This window comes from Stegodyphus dumicola, chromosome 7, assembly GCF_044657685.1.
Source record: "Stegodyphus dumicola isolate Sdum_Otavi_A_Nest chromosome 7, ASM4465768v1".
Taxonomy (NCBI): Eukaryota; Metazoa; Arthropoda; class Arachnida; order Araneae; family Eresidae; genus Stegodyphus; species Stegodyphus dumicola.
In genome coordinates, this window is record NC_140774.1 from 113,479,093 (window position 1) to 113,495,088 (window position 15,996).

Here is a 15,996-nt window from a genome sequence, read left to right on the forward strand (position 1 = left end):
CGTACTAATTTCAGTAAGATGAACTTGCATATGACACAAAGCCGAATTTTTTAAGAATTTTTTAAGAATTCTGGACAATAGTTATCACTATACGTTTAAACTAAATTCTTTTAGAGAAGACGGTATGAAAATGGCATTAAGAAACATTTTGGCATCTACGTTAATTTTAAATTCATAACATAAAAAAGAAGAAAAAAAGCTATGTTTCAAGGTACATAATATGTAACGTTAGAAATACTTTTTATGAGTTTGGGTAATGGCAAAATTTTAAATTACTTATATGTATTACAATTTAAATGCATTTTAAATAATCATGTGTTTATAATAGTAAAATAAGAATAAAATAAATATCTTAAGAATAAAATAAATATTTAAATTAAAACAGATGTACTTTTTTAATTCGCAGTTTGGTAAGCAATGCAGCTATATTTTAAAAAAATTAATTAAATATTACATCACGTCAAATGGAAATATTTTCAAAAATTGTTTATTTGCTACTCCATATATATATATATATATATATATATGTGGTGTGTGTGAATTAAGCTACGGAAATAAAATCAGCATGAGTTAAAATGCCGTTTTAAGGAAACAATCATCTTATACTCTAGCTAACACGATATATATATATATATACTAAAATATACCTATTTACAAAAAGTCATGTATAATAAGCACACCAAAATATATACTAATGAATGTTTCATATTTTCATTTTAAATACCAATGCATACATATTATACAAAATTTATGAGATTGGAAAGAGAACAAAACATTACAACAATATTATATGCGGAGACGGAAGTGAATGTACAAGTTTAAAACAAACAACACAAAAATATCCAAAGTAACACATAAACAAAGAGCACAGGGACACACTGAAACTATAACACACTCCGTGTGATCACGTGACAAAGGATGACATGACACACATAGAACGGAGGACAAATGGTTTTTGGAACACAGGGTACATACAGACAAACAATAAATACAAAGAAAATGCACATAAAATACAATCGAATTGCTTTAAAATACGTACATTTAATGTAAAAACAAGAAAGGTTCTTTTCTGAAACTTTACTGTTTTAAAAACTTTGCAGTGTAGTTATGAAGTTTTAAAATGTTTTCAAAATTAACTTTCTGATCACAAAATGTAAATGCAACGAAGATATTGTTTTATTTAAAAAAAATATTATTTTAATAAAAAGGCTTTTAGCTCATTAATACGCTCATGAAGCTAGCGTTTAGCTAACGTAATAAGAATTTACAAAGAAGTTTCTGTGTAAATGTGAGAAACAATGTATAAAACTGTAGTATGTGGGCAAAGAGGCGGAAAGCAATGATTTTCTGTTTAAAAGTAACTTCTCTAAATTTTTAAATAAATATTATTGTTTAATGTCTGATGATACTTATAAATAAATACTATAAATTCAATGTCTTACTCATGTGTTAATGTTTAATATACGAATATTCAGTATTTTTATTAGAGACCTAATTTTCAAAATATTTTATTTTTAATGCTTATATTAACCGACAGAAAGATTTGAATATTAAAGTTAAACACGAATACGGTATCTATGATAATGTGGAGAAACCTAAAAGGTATTTAAATGTATGCGTCTGAATATTTCCTTAACTAATAATTATTTTAACTCATACACTGGTATTTTATAGTTATGATTTACATTTGTGAATAAAATCTCAAAGGCAGCATTATTTTTCTATGGTGCCACCATAATTATAATATTAATATGGTGCCAATTGAAGTTTTAATAATAAAGTCTCTGAAATTTTCTTTGTAAACCTGTTAGGCAACGAAAATTTCATATTTATAAATGATTGGGCTTTAGCCTTTTCTGTTGAATCGACATAAAAGCTTTCATCACTAATAAAATAATGTCACTATCACCACCATTATACAACAAAGCAATTATTTTAAGTCATTTTTGTAATCACCAAAATCAAACCGACATCCCCATTCTTTTCAAACAACTCGTTTTCAATTAGATTAGATGGAAAAGTGTATCACATATCTTTTAATACAATCGATCAAAGAAGCGAATGGATACTGAAATCAATAAAAATTAAAACTATGTGTTATTGAAATTGAATATTAATTCATAATATTTTGAAACGTAATGCATTTCTGATGGACGTTACATTTAGCTTAGTGCATTACTGATGAGCCTGATAGCGGTACTTTATGTACAACGTCAAACTTTATCAGCACGCGAGAGGAGTATTTTCGGAAGCAATCTCAGCTTGCCTACGCATGGAAGAAGAAATTTGAGAGTAGGAAGTTGTATTAAAAGTATTTGAGAGAAGTCAAATTACATTATATTTAATAGTAACCACAATGATATATTTTCGTCTTCCAATTAAATTTTAAAATCATAGTTAGTTAGTTTTGTATATAAAACGTTATCATTACATAAGCTGTGGCTGTTTGGGTTCTAGAAGAATTCCTACATCAATTTTCGGTGTAAGTAAATCAAATTGCACTAAACCGTAACCTGAGAACAAATACAACGAGGACAAAAAATATTACACGCCTTCGAATCAAAATTTTGTCAACATGCAAAAAATGAAAATAGAAAATATCGATTTCGAGCCAAGTTTCTCTGAGTAGAGTGTAGTATATACATTTCCTAGAACTGGCAGGGAAATTCTTATTCAGGGAGGGGAAAGTGTTCATGATTTGACGAAAAAAATGCCTAGTAAAACGGAGGCAAAACTAAATCTGCTACATTACTTTTCCATCTTTAAATTTTAGGTGCATGCTTTTGAGAATAGCTGTTAAACTTAATAAAAGGAGGGAAAGAGAAGGGGAAAATTTAATGCAGTGTTTTCCGTATATATCAACTTTGCAAATACGTTCAACTTTGTATATGTTCTGTTTTGAAGCAAAAAAAAAGAAAAAAAGTATAGGATATTTGTTCGAGTTCAATGAGTCACGAGTGAACGCACTATATTTGTTCACCTTTTTCGAGGCAACGCTACGACCGTCCACAATTGTCCGTAAGCCTATTGCTACTGTTCAATTTTTAACTTCTACTGTAACTCTGAATTTTTAAGTGATTTTTGGAGTAAACACTTCGTAAATTCATCAGCGATGACTTTCAGAAGAGTTAATAAGAAGTAATGAGCAACGAAGAAAATTGTTAGGGTCACCACGAAAAAGAAAACAGAGATACTTTAAAAGTGTGAAGATGGCCTATGTTATTTCTTATTGGAAAAATTTGTCTGGTATATGTCCAAGGACATAAATAATGAAATACATACCGAGGTACCACTGTGTGAGAAAATATATATAAAATACATTTTCAAAAAATGTATTCATGAAGTGAGGCATATTTAAAATTTCGTGTTAGAAACTCAAATATGACTGATGTTTCTGCATTATCAAAGTACTATGTTTAGAGAGCGAAAACGGGACCAGTTAGGAAATAAATCAAATAAATAGTAATGAGATTATCTTACAGTAAATCTTCCCACTGATGTAAGACTCAAAAGCAGTAAGTAAGATAATGGATTACTTCTTGCGTATTATATTTAAAATGAAATTACAATTTCGCTTTCAAAGATGGTTTTAATTCAAAAAATTACAAAACCCGTTCATTTCTCATCTTTGATTATTATTGCAGCTCAAACAAATTTTGATTTAATTAATGAAATTTAAAAAATAACAATTTATTCTTAGAAAACTGAAAACGCCATTGCTTTTCTGTAAGAAATGCATGGTTATCAACAATTATTAACTTCATTATTCCTTCCCAGCAGAGAAATGGAACTCGACTCGAAAGAAACAGTTCGGTACAGCGTTCCGACCAAGATAACAGACACAGGAGGCAGAGAAAAATTGTCCAAATACCTGAATACTCTTGCTTATACTCGTAAGAGTTCAATTCCTCCCACGACGTGCAATATTTAATTTCATTTGCACATCTCGTGCTCCTAAAGTACAATTTTCACGCAAGGTTTCTGCATCATTATTTAGTTCGGGCACTTCGGCGAACATGCATCTATATTATGTGGTTCCAAGTGTTGTTAAAGGGAACTGTTATTCAGGTGGTAAGAGCAATATATTCCAGCAAATGAATGCTGTGAACGACAGTGTCATAAAACTTAGGTAATGCGTTCACTAGTTTAAAGCGAGTACGTCTTGAATAGTGTTAGAGATACGTACTATGAAAATTAGAAACGGTAAGATTTTTCGAATAAAATTCCTATCGATGAAATGGCAGAGTTTTGAAATGCAAATACTTGCACTCGCGTATGACTCGATAAATTGTGATAAATCGATAAATTCAACATTTTTGAATAGAAAAGATACAATTTAGGTGTAATTTTGATAAATAATACAAACATGCGTTCTTGTTAAATGATCGCTTTCTGTTTAACAAATTATTTAGAATCAGGTATTATTTTTATTTTCATATAAGCTGGGGATTGAAAACAAATTTTTTTAAACTATATATATCCTTGTTTTTTGATCCTGCACAGTAAGGTAGTTTCAAAATATACTTCCCTGAAATGTTAACAATTGATCAAAAACCTATGGTTTAGCTAAAATAATTGCTTTAGACTTGTTATATAGGTATTTTGTTGTGTTAAAGTTTATAAATCAGTTTTGCTATATTAAATAAATTTATGTCTATTGTTATCCTTAGTCCTGTTTTTGATCTGTCTTTGTGCTAATCCTAAGAGATGGGTCATGTTAAACTCGTGCTTTTCAGTCTTTAATTATAACTTTCTGTATTATTTTGAATTAAACTATTCACTCTATTTCCAATTTTTTTAATGTATCAGAAAATAAGGATATAGTATATACTCAAACTAAATATAACAGTAATTGAGTTTTAAAAATGTAGGCGCAGCCTGACATTTTCATAATCTGTGTGGAGACACGTAACTGTTAGATTATTAAGTGGAATTCAAATTATTTATATTTCAGTAAATCAGTCAGTTATTTTGGCTGTAGGTGAAACCAAATATAGTTTAATCGAAATAGAACAAAATGAGCTTTGCGATAGATAAATGCGTAACTTCCAGTCAAAGGACAACACAGTGAGTTCCTATTCATCCCAAACATAATTTATTTTATCGAATTAATAGTTAGATTAATTTACTTCATGTATTAATAATTAAAATATTTAGCATATTTTCGCAAGAAAGAATCTCAAACAGATAGTAAACTACTGTAAAATTTCCTTTGAGGGTCATCTTAACGTAGTACTAAGTTTTTTACTAGTAGAATAAATAGTTAGTGTAAGGATGGATTTTTGTGCAACAGGATGACTGACAATAAAACTCCATTCAAAATTGTGAAACATTTCAAATCTGTGGTAAACAAGAGATGTCCTAGGTAAATGTAGCATCTTGACTGAGAAACTTGAAGCTCGTTGTCAAAAGTATTTTTTACTAAACCTAAGTTTTTCATTTATTTCATTAAAACGCTCGTTTATTCATGAAGTAATGAATTTTGCTCCATAAACACAGTTTTTATTTAAACTCAGACAAAAGATGAAATTAAAAAAAAGTCATTTTAATACTTTAAAAATTACTTTATTGTAATATTAAAAACGAATATTTATTACTTTTCGTCAGTCATAAAATTTTAAAATCATATTTACAGTTAAACATTCACTAAAAAGAATATCTCGGAACTTCAGAGCTTTTTCTAGTATAACATTCAACGTTATTACCTTTTCTTATTTAAAATATATGTAACTAAATAAATTCCACTTTTATTTTAACGAACGCTGTCCCACAGTGTTCTCATTAAAGCGTATTTCGAAAAAAAAAAAAAAAAATCCAAAACAAACGATAACGTGTATAGATTTCCAAACAATAAAAACATTCCACAATCATAAAGCCATTATTAAAACTGTTACAAATATTATACTATCTCGTTCAAAAATGTTACACTATTTATGCTTCACTATTATTCTCATAGTTGGTATTTAAGACTGAAGAAACGCACGTTATAAATAATTCACATAATTTCAAAATTTCTCCTCTTATTCATTTATTACTTTCTGATCATCTAATTTAAAATTTATAAGAATACTTTAAACATCCTGTTTAAGGAAATAAAACACTACATTTTAACCTACAATTAACGTAATGTAGTATTTAAATACAATTATGCCAAATAAATTATAATATAATGGATTTATATTATGATATCTCGGCGTTTTCTTGTAACTAAGAACTTAGTCTCCTAAATCCTCAGATATATTATTAGGAAGCATAGGCTTTGATATTTAAGTTCATTGATACTGTTTCAAGGCTGTAAGTACAAAAAAGAAGATTTTCATAATTTGTTATATCATATTCAGCTTAACCAGAAACAGACAACTGTGGACTGACATATGCTTTTTACGAAATTTACACACACACAAATGTAAATATATCTCTCATAAAGTAATAACGAAGATATTACTTAAAATGTTCATCTTTAAAATGATTACATATGGAGCGGCAATATGGGCTCATCTGATGATTGCCAAAAAAAAAAAAAAAAAAAAAAAAAACATTTGGATCTATTCCAAAATCTTTCTTAGTGCAAATCACCAAGGCCTACACAAAGCCTTTAAATGTTCTTGCTGGAGTAATTCCCCTCAGCATTATGGCAATACTGAAGCAGAAGTACTAAAGTTCTACAACTAAAACAAAGTGTGGGACTGAGAGGGCAATTGTTCATACCAGGTCATATCGAAGAGAAAACCTCTTACTCAACAAAAACATTTGCCTACCAACAAAATACAATTTAAAATCCATTCAGGCAAAAACCACAAACAATATTCTGTAGCATACTTTGGTGGTTCAAAAACGGATATCAAGCTGGGCGCAATGGCTGTGATCAAAGTATCTCCAGTAAATGCCACCACAAGGTGAGGCAACTTTCGAACAACATCATTTTCCAACCAGAATTCTCCTATGCAGCAAACAGATATCTCCTACGCAATTTAGTTACACTTGAGGAACACAAAAGGTTTCAACCGACAGCCAAGTAGCACTCCTGGCTATTAAAACCCCAGTGAACTCTTAGAGACCAGCCTAGAACTTTAATAATATCTCATTACAAAACGAAAGCAACTACACAGTATTCTGAATAAAAAGGCTTTCCGCACCATGGAAATGAGTAGGCGGATGTGCTTGTAAAGCAAGCAGTTCAGATGCAAATAGGTTCATTTATCCACATTCCTTGGCCGCACTCTCACCTAAACTACAATCTGAAGAAAATAGCACTGGAAAGCTCTCAACAAGAATGTGTATTGTGTGTATTTAATTATGGCAAAGCACACTAGGGCTATCTGTCTAAGGGGATTGAGGCCTTTGTGGAGGACTTTCTAAGGGAAACTGGCTCGTATACACGTTACACATGGGGAAAACCATGAAAATACTCATGCAGCCAGCCTGTTCGCGGGATTCGAACCTCGGACAGAACTACCAGTGTTCAGAGACTTTACCGCTCGGCCGCCTGTGGGCCCTCAACAAGAATGGGTCACCGTGCCAGAAGGGAGGTTTTCGAACCTGTTTCATACTCGGTATATAACGGGTCATGGCTCTTTCCCTACGTACTTCTTCGATAGAAATATTTCTTCTTCTAATATTTGCACATGGAGAGAACGGGAAGACGTCAGTACATCTTCCAATGATCATTGACCAAGGAATTTCATATGAAACATCCTAAAAGTTTAATTGGATATTTAAAAGATTTCTCATTCAAACTCCAGCCTTATTCAACAAAATCAACTGTATCATGAACAAGCTAACAAATGAAGGCACAAATGTGTGTCAAGTAACATAAAAGAACATTAAACTGCTATTACTAAATAGCATTGTTGACTTGATAGAATAGTTCTTAAATGGAATATGCTTTTAGGACTGTGTATAGCTCTTCATTTTATTTTATTTATTGTTAATTGCATTAGGATCCTTTTATTTATTCAAAAACGTATTGTATTAGGACAAAAATTATTGGATTTATTCAAAAAAGTACTGTATTTACAACTATAATTAGGACTATATTTAAGACTAGACTATTTTAGGAGAAATTTTATGCATTACTGTACAAGCAAGAGCGATTTAATTTTCCAAGTAATATTGTACCCTTGATTATTTTATTTTTATTCATGATTATTTGGTCTCGAGAATTCCATGCCGATGATTACTCAAGACGGACGTTACCTAGTGGCCAGTTGAAGACGAACTGGTGCCTCTTGCACTTCTATATCTGCCGTAATGCTTGAACTCGACGTGTACATTTAGTTTATTCATTTGATCCCTCATATCATAGAGTACCGGGATCGAACTTTAACATTAGTAATATAGTAATGAGAATCCACTTTTATTGGTGCCATCTCTACGCAAACAACGCTATTAATATATCCAAACAACGTGCTCCAACAACAATTGATCCCAGCAGATGACGGCACTAGATCACAATGTTCCCACTGCCACAAAGATATTTTCTATAAGGCTTAAAAATATGATCCAAATCAAGATTATATAATACGAACGAATTAGCTAATTCCCCTTTAAATCAAATGTTCACGTGCACAGCATTTTGAGGTGAACACAATAAATGGATAAATCAGAACAAAAGAATAGTTTTTCAAAATTATATTATTATCGTTACCCTCAAGTTCCGTTTAAATAAGTCAAATAAATTTATACAAATTAACTTCTTAGGCCTTTATAAATGAGATTTTCTAAATCCCTAACCACCATACGTTGAACTTCTCGATACTGTATTATGATTATTATCAAATGACTGCACAGCATATACTTCTCTTTGTAATATTTCCGTAACTTTGCAAATATGTTTTAGCAAATACCATCTGCGAATGTCTTTATTTGTGTCGTCTCGAATTAATTGGCTTGGAATAAATCGATCGCTGATGTCTGAACTGTGCTATTCCATCTCAAATGCGATTCATCAGCAAAGGATTATGATCAAACTATTGGAATTGCATTTGGTTGGAGACTAAAATTCTGGCTGGAAATGAAGTTACAGTGAACTAATTAATGACGATTTCGATTAGTAGTGACTTCAAAACTTCCTTCAACCTCCATGAACTATGCAATTTTAATTCTTTGCTGTGTTTATAAATTTGGTTAAATGAAATTTCAAATTAAAAATTCATTCTGTATTAAGTAAAATTAATGCTTCTGTTTGAAAATCCATTTTAATATTTCAAACGCAGAAATGTGTGGCACAACGCCTTACACGTTAAACTAATTATGCCTGTTCAAAACAAAGTAAGTTATGTTGTTAAAAAGGACAGTTTTAATCTCAAGCATCTCCTCTTTTGCAGAATAATATGATTTACAAATGGCAGAAATTCATCGAGCTCTCATTTTTCTTATATTATATTAAAATAATTATATTCTGAGTTTCTTAAGGTAATAAATTCATAGAAGCAAAATGAAGGGGGAGGAGTCAATACAGGTTTTAATTGGTTGAATATAGTTCAAACATAGAAACAAGAATTTATTACTGATGCAGAAAGGTTTATTTGCAGCAATTAACAATAGAATATTGAATTATTTCTACTATAAATTTCAATTTGCCAACTAAAAAGTAAAAATTTCAGTCTATTGCACTTTCCTGTGTTTATTATTGAAACCATGCTTAGTTTTTAAATACGTGTGGTAAAATATTTTACTATACATGTAATTTAATTTAAGACAATTTATAAAATTAAATGGGTAGATTTATAAAAACAGTTTAAGCACAGTGCGGAATCATAAATACTTATTTCTGCCTCCAGAAGGAATATATATTGTATTTCTTCGTGTATTTACTACTCTTCTGCTTTCCGCTTAGCTTTTCAGATCTAGGTTCCGAAAACTAAAAATATTCTCATAATTTTCTCTTTCCTCTATCGTACATAGTTTTTTCTATGGGGTCTAATTTATTGGTGAATTGCATTCCCTTGATTATTTTATTTTTATTCATCATATTTAATTTGTATTTAAAATTTTGTGGTAACATTTCATCAATTTTGTTCTCCCCTGCTTTCGGTATTTGAAACGTATTTTGTGCAGCATTAAGCTAAGTGCTCTCGTATTTCGCCCGAGTAGCCTCGGGATGAGAGTATCATCACGCATTGATTCGCCTGAGTGTACTGGGTGTCCTCAAAACCTTAAGTTATGATTAGCCGAATTAGCATATGGTAAACGTATGATTACAAGCAAATACATCCAGTTTTCACTGCAAAGCCTATTTGACTTTTCCACAACAAAGCGACCACTAGCTATCAGCGCTACAAAAGAAGTAACCATAGGAAATTTCAAATTCAGGGAGATCTGTTGCGCAGAGAGCGATATAGGTTCAATATCTCTCATTCTGCTCAATATCCATCAGCTACTGTAATGTTAATATATCCTTACTGGAATGTAACTTTCTTTTAAAGAAATAATTTTGTTATAGTTACCAGTAGAATAAAACTACCCCTCTCATCTTCTTTTTTTTTCTGATGCTTTAGAAGTTATTTATGTGTGGACACCGTATAGTTGCAGTTTGACTCAATAGGCTGATAAACATTTTCAAACCGATTTTTAGTGTGACTACTTACTACTACAGAATGAAGTTCATTTTATTGAGGTACCATTTAAAAATTCGCCCCCTGCTTTTGCAATTTTCCGATGTTCCTGTTGAAAATTTCAATTAAGACTCATTTGAAGAGACCCTGGGGCTTTACATGGTAAATGAATCGGACATGTCACGCAAAGAGTGATATAGGTTCAATGTAACTCAGTCGGCTCAATATCTGTCACCTATTGCAATGTTAATAGTATTATATTCTTATTGGAATGTAGTTTTCTTGTAATAAGTAATAGTGTTATAGTTACCAGACAGAGAGCACTACGAAGAGCTCGGACATGGCCGGCTGCCCTTTCCAGAAATGGTCCAAGGGACCGCTAACCTATCGATCAACTCGAGGATCCGTAACAATGCCCAGCTGAGAGTTGCGCGCAGAAACTTGGCTTTTACATCCTCTTCCCTAACAGGAAAACAAACGAAGCATCCACCGACTCGGGGTCCCCAATCCCAAGACGGCAGTGAAATCTCAAATCAGGTGAACGAAGCTATCAAAGCGGCTATCAAAGAGCAATAAATGGTGTCATACCAGTGCTTCCACGGGGGAGACAGCAAAGTACAGCTAATATGTACAGCACAAGATTAAAGTGCTAGAAGTTTGCTGGCCACCTTAAGCAATCGTCAAAAGTCAAATTCCCAGAGTCCATAAAAGAGAGTGTTTTCTCCAAGACAGCAGCATAAATCAATTATGCAGCGTTCATACAACCGAGAGGCACACAAAACAGTACAAGCACAGTCCATGCAGAGTCCAGGAGGAACCGATGGTTCTAGTCCTGTGAAATTGGTTTTATTCTCCTCGTTCCTAGGCTGTCTAGATAGAGATCCTAACCACCACGCAAGAGAATTCTCTCCATCGACACTCGGGGTGAGCGGCTGTTATAGTTACCAATAGTTTGTCCATGATAACCTTTCATTTGTTATGTTCTTTTGTAATCAAATTCTTCGGAAATTATGTTGCTGGCATAATTTTCTCCCACTCTATTTTCGGTCGATAAAGTTAGTTAAAAAAATGGGGAATACGGTAATTATTCAGAAAGGATGCTTGCCAGCTATATTGTTTTAAATATTGAACCTAGACATGAACTTCCAGCTGCAAAAGTTCTCAAAATAAAGCATGCTTTTTTTAACAAATATCAGAGTTTTGTAAGTATAAAAATTAAACTTTTTTGTAGCCTTCACTTAATATTTCTCCAGCTTTCTGTTGGTGAAATGCTAATCATGCTTTAATGAGTTAACCAGAAAATGTTATATAAATTTCGCAATCATATATGCAAGAACAAATTTAGTGACTTAAATCCACTCTCTATGCTTGCATTCGATTTAAATTAGAACCTGAAAACAAATTTATAAACCATCTGCAAATCAAAAGCTATTCATTCCTTTTGTCGACAATGTTTCCATCTAAAGTAAAATAACATTGATTACGAAATTTTGATTGAGTCTCTGAAAATATTTGTCGAGCTGGTTATATACATATGGAGTATTTTGCTTTTAATTAAATAAAACACTATGCCCGTTTTATTAATTTGAAGGTTGCAGAGATAAAACTCTACATTTTACATTTATCCGCATCTGTAATTGAAAAGTTTAAAATTACTTTCATAAAATAATCTACCTAATGATAAGAAATTTTATCGTAGGAAGTAAACGATTAAAATTAACATTTCAGAAAATAAATCTATGAGCAGTAAATCACATAAATTTACCGCTGTTGTGATGAGTATCTGAACTGCGTACGATGACCTACACAATAAGAAGTACGCCATTAAGCCTTTCAGAAAAAGCAGACTGAAAAAATTTCCACATTTGACACAAGCACAGATATTCTTCATAGAGGGTAGTGACCTGGGCTATTTACTAACGAATCTTCTGTAATAGTAATTGGCGAATTTCGGCAATGTGTTATATATATTAAAACAAATAAAGAAAGAAGTACTTAGTTCAACGTAGCATAATAAGCGTCACCACTTCTAAATCATCTCATGCGCTCAATGTTTCCTCATTACAGAACGTAAAACTACCGACTCCTTCTAACGTTTCTAACGTACAATTTCTAATAAATGATATAAGTATTTATTTTTGAAATTTAAGGGTCTGTTTTTTCTGGATACAGAGCAAATAATATAGATCTCCCATCTTCACTTTAATGAGAGAAATCTATATTATTTACAAAAATTTCCATTTGGCTCTAAGAGAAGTTGGTTATTTGAATACCCCAAAGAGGCAGGAGGGTTAACTGTCTAAGACGAGAAAACCTTCGAAGACTTGTTTTCTTACACTGAAGAATGTTCTAGCAGAATATTTCTCGTTACACACAGCGTAGACAACGAAACCACGCATGCAAACAGTCCGTTCATCTGGGTTCGGACCCAAATGGAACTACTAATTTTCAGCAATCCTGGTGCGGCATGTTAAGCGAAGAATCAACTTAAAATGAGCTTAATCCGAAGCAACTTAAACATTTTAAAGTTTAAATTAGCTTTCAAAGACAATTAAGGGAAATTTGATATTGCTTTAATTTTTGCTCCATGCAAAACCTCTTTTGAATTACACTTCTTATCACAGCATATTTGAAAGTATAAAATACAAATTCGTGTCATACCTCCTAACAAATATACAGCACATGTTTAAATACCGACATTTTACCGCCCCATTTTTGGTGAAATGAAGCACTGCGTAATTGGTTAAAAATCTGAAATGGCGCTGTGAATTTATTAATATTTCCATACGCTTCGATCAAAAATTTAAAAAGGCAGAAAAGTGTTTAATGAAAGCACAGTAATCATATTTTTCAAGTCTTGCAAATACGTTTACAATAACGTATTTTCTCGTCTAAATGAATAAGCAATTTTCGTGATTACATAGCAGCAGACAAAATGAATAAATTAAGAAAAAATAAATAAATAAAACTTTAAACTCATTCAACTAACTTTTTAACTTTTTAAACTCATTAAATTTTTTTCATTTCTTTAAATGTAAAGCACTTTGTAGATTTATCTTTTAAAGGGAAAAATGTACTTTCATTATTTTACTTGAGATGTTTTGTGGTTTGATATTTCTGTTTAACTATATTATTGACACGAAGAGAAATGTTTCTCTAATAACAATGTTGGCCTTGCATTTGTTCTTTTTGAAGGTTATTCTGAGGTTTGTTATTTTAAACACCGTATACGGAACGAATGCACTATTTTTCAAGCAGAATGTCTGTGCATTTATCTTGACATCAAATGGATCAAGGATAATGGGACAGCATCCTCAAGGTACCTTATTAGTTCTGATTCTCTTTCTTCTCTTCACCTTTTGAACAATACTACCAGCAGCGAGAAATTAATAATTGAAACCCTATTAACCGTCAGTTCGCTTAGAAATAGGGGAATTGATATCCGCTTTGCTTATGCGCGTGTTCATCACGGTTTCTTTGGAAATGAAAGAGCTGATTTCTTAGCTAAAGATGCCTTAAATTACCCATTGATATCAATATTAGCATTCCAAAGACCTGTTGGAAGTCCTTTCATTATAAAAAGCTTTTAGCTAAGTGGAATGAGGAATATATCTTGTAATGCTGAGGTCACGAAAAAGTTCCTTCCTACTATTTCCCATAGACTGCATTCCGAGTCTTTCCTCTCTATTAATTTAAAAATTTCTCAGTTTTTATATGGTCACGGTAAATTTGCATGTTACTTGTTTCGTTTGCATATTACCGATCTAAGATCAAACAATTTATGTGAATGTTCTAAAAGAGTACCTCAAGATGTGGAATATTTAATTTTCTCATGCCCTACATTATACTTTCAGAGCGATTTGAAAATGTTCGGAGTGACTTGGCCAGTAAACTTATCTGTTTTTGTGAAGTCCAGACTGCTGTTCTCCGCTTTTGTTCATTTTATTTATGCCTGCAACTTTTAATGTTTTAGTTAACTTACTTCTGTAAATCCTGTCTTGTACATCTGTGGTGCACGGGAAGATTGTATGTGTTCAAATAAAAACAAATTGTGGAAATTGTTTTATATGGAACGCCCCCCCCCCAGGGGCCGAATGGCTAAGACTGCTGAATGCTGGTAGTTTGACTTGGCTTGGGTTTCATCACAGGAGAATGAGCTGGCTGCAAGATTGTTTTTTGTTATTTTTCCACATGTAACGTGAATGCGAGCCAGTTTCTCTCAGAAAATCTTCCATTGAGGTATCTCTCCACTTAGGATTTCTCGTATTTTTGCCGTATTCGAATAACGTAATCTAGCCTAGTCATTCATATAACACAATTTTGAAGAAGCCAGAATTCTGTTTTCTAATTTTAAGTGTACTAATTCTGAATTAACTATGTGTTTTGTTAGTCATAATTGTCAACTAACTTTAGAAATAGAAAAAAAAAAAAAAAAAGATTTGAGATTTGCCAACTGGATACTAAAATTCAATATGAAATGTTCATTAAGTGCTGTACTTTCGACAGTGACAAACTATCAGCTTTCAAACAGGAATAATCAAGAAAATTCATTAATTATATTTTAAGACAAAAGAGAAAAAAGCTTCAGAATTTATACAAGAAATCAGCAGATATCTTCCGAGTAAAAGAAGAATCACAATTTTTTTGTTTTCAAACACTCTATAGAAATAGATTGTTTGGATACTTCCAAGAGTTATTATTGCTCTGCAAAGGAAACTTAAAAAAGTGCGCAGAGTTCGCTGGAAAATATTAGAAAGGAAAATAGAATATTTGTATAAAATGCTACATCCGGCTAAAAAATAAGAGTTCTGTTTAAAATTTATGGGAAATATAAATAAAAAAGTATGATAATATCTTTCATAGTGAACTATCTTCATCTTATGATCTGATCAAAAACTTTATTATTGAAAAAAAAAATAGCGATAACGCAAACTTCCAAAATCTCTGAAAACAAGTCTAGTAGAAAATTATGCAGCCAAGTAACATCAAATGACATACAGGTCATCATATATGCATACAAGGCTGCTTCCTGTTATATAAATGTAAAATATATAGATATATAGATAGAGAGACAGACAGACAGATAGAGAGCACCTTAAAAATAAAAAGTTACATTAAAACATGCACCATGCACTTTGAGAACATCTACATCTAATCTGGTAAAAATAAGTTCAACGGATCACATTACTTAATTTTGTTCTCACAATGCCAGAAAGAGAATGCTGTATTTAGAATAAAATTGATTTTCAGCATTGGTTTTCTATTTTGAGTAAATTATATAAAATTCTATTCATCGGGAATAAATAAAAAAAATATTCTAACAGTTTTGCACAGAACAATGTAGTATATAAAATGTATAACACCGTGCGGAAAGCTATTTACTTTGAAATCAATTTTAGGAATCTTTTTCGCTTAAACTGACATAACTAAAAGATTCATA

General features: G+C 31.6%; 1 protein-coding gene across 2 annotated transcripts in view; it reads right to left on the reverse strand.

The window, feature by feature from the left end:
- The window catches only part of LOC118183119 (teneurin-a-like), a 1,514,249-nt gene that overhangs the window by 306,943 nt on the left and 1,191,310 nt on the right, over positions 1-15,996 (reverse strand). The gene's annotated exons all lie outside the window — the stretch shown is intronic.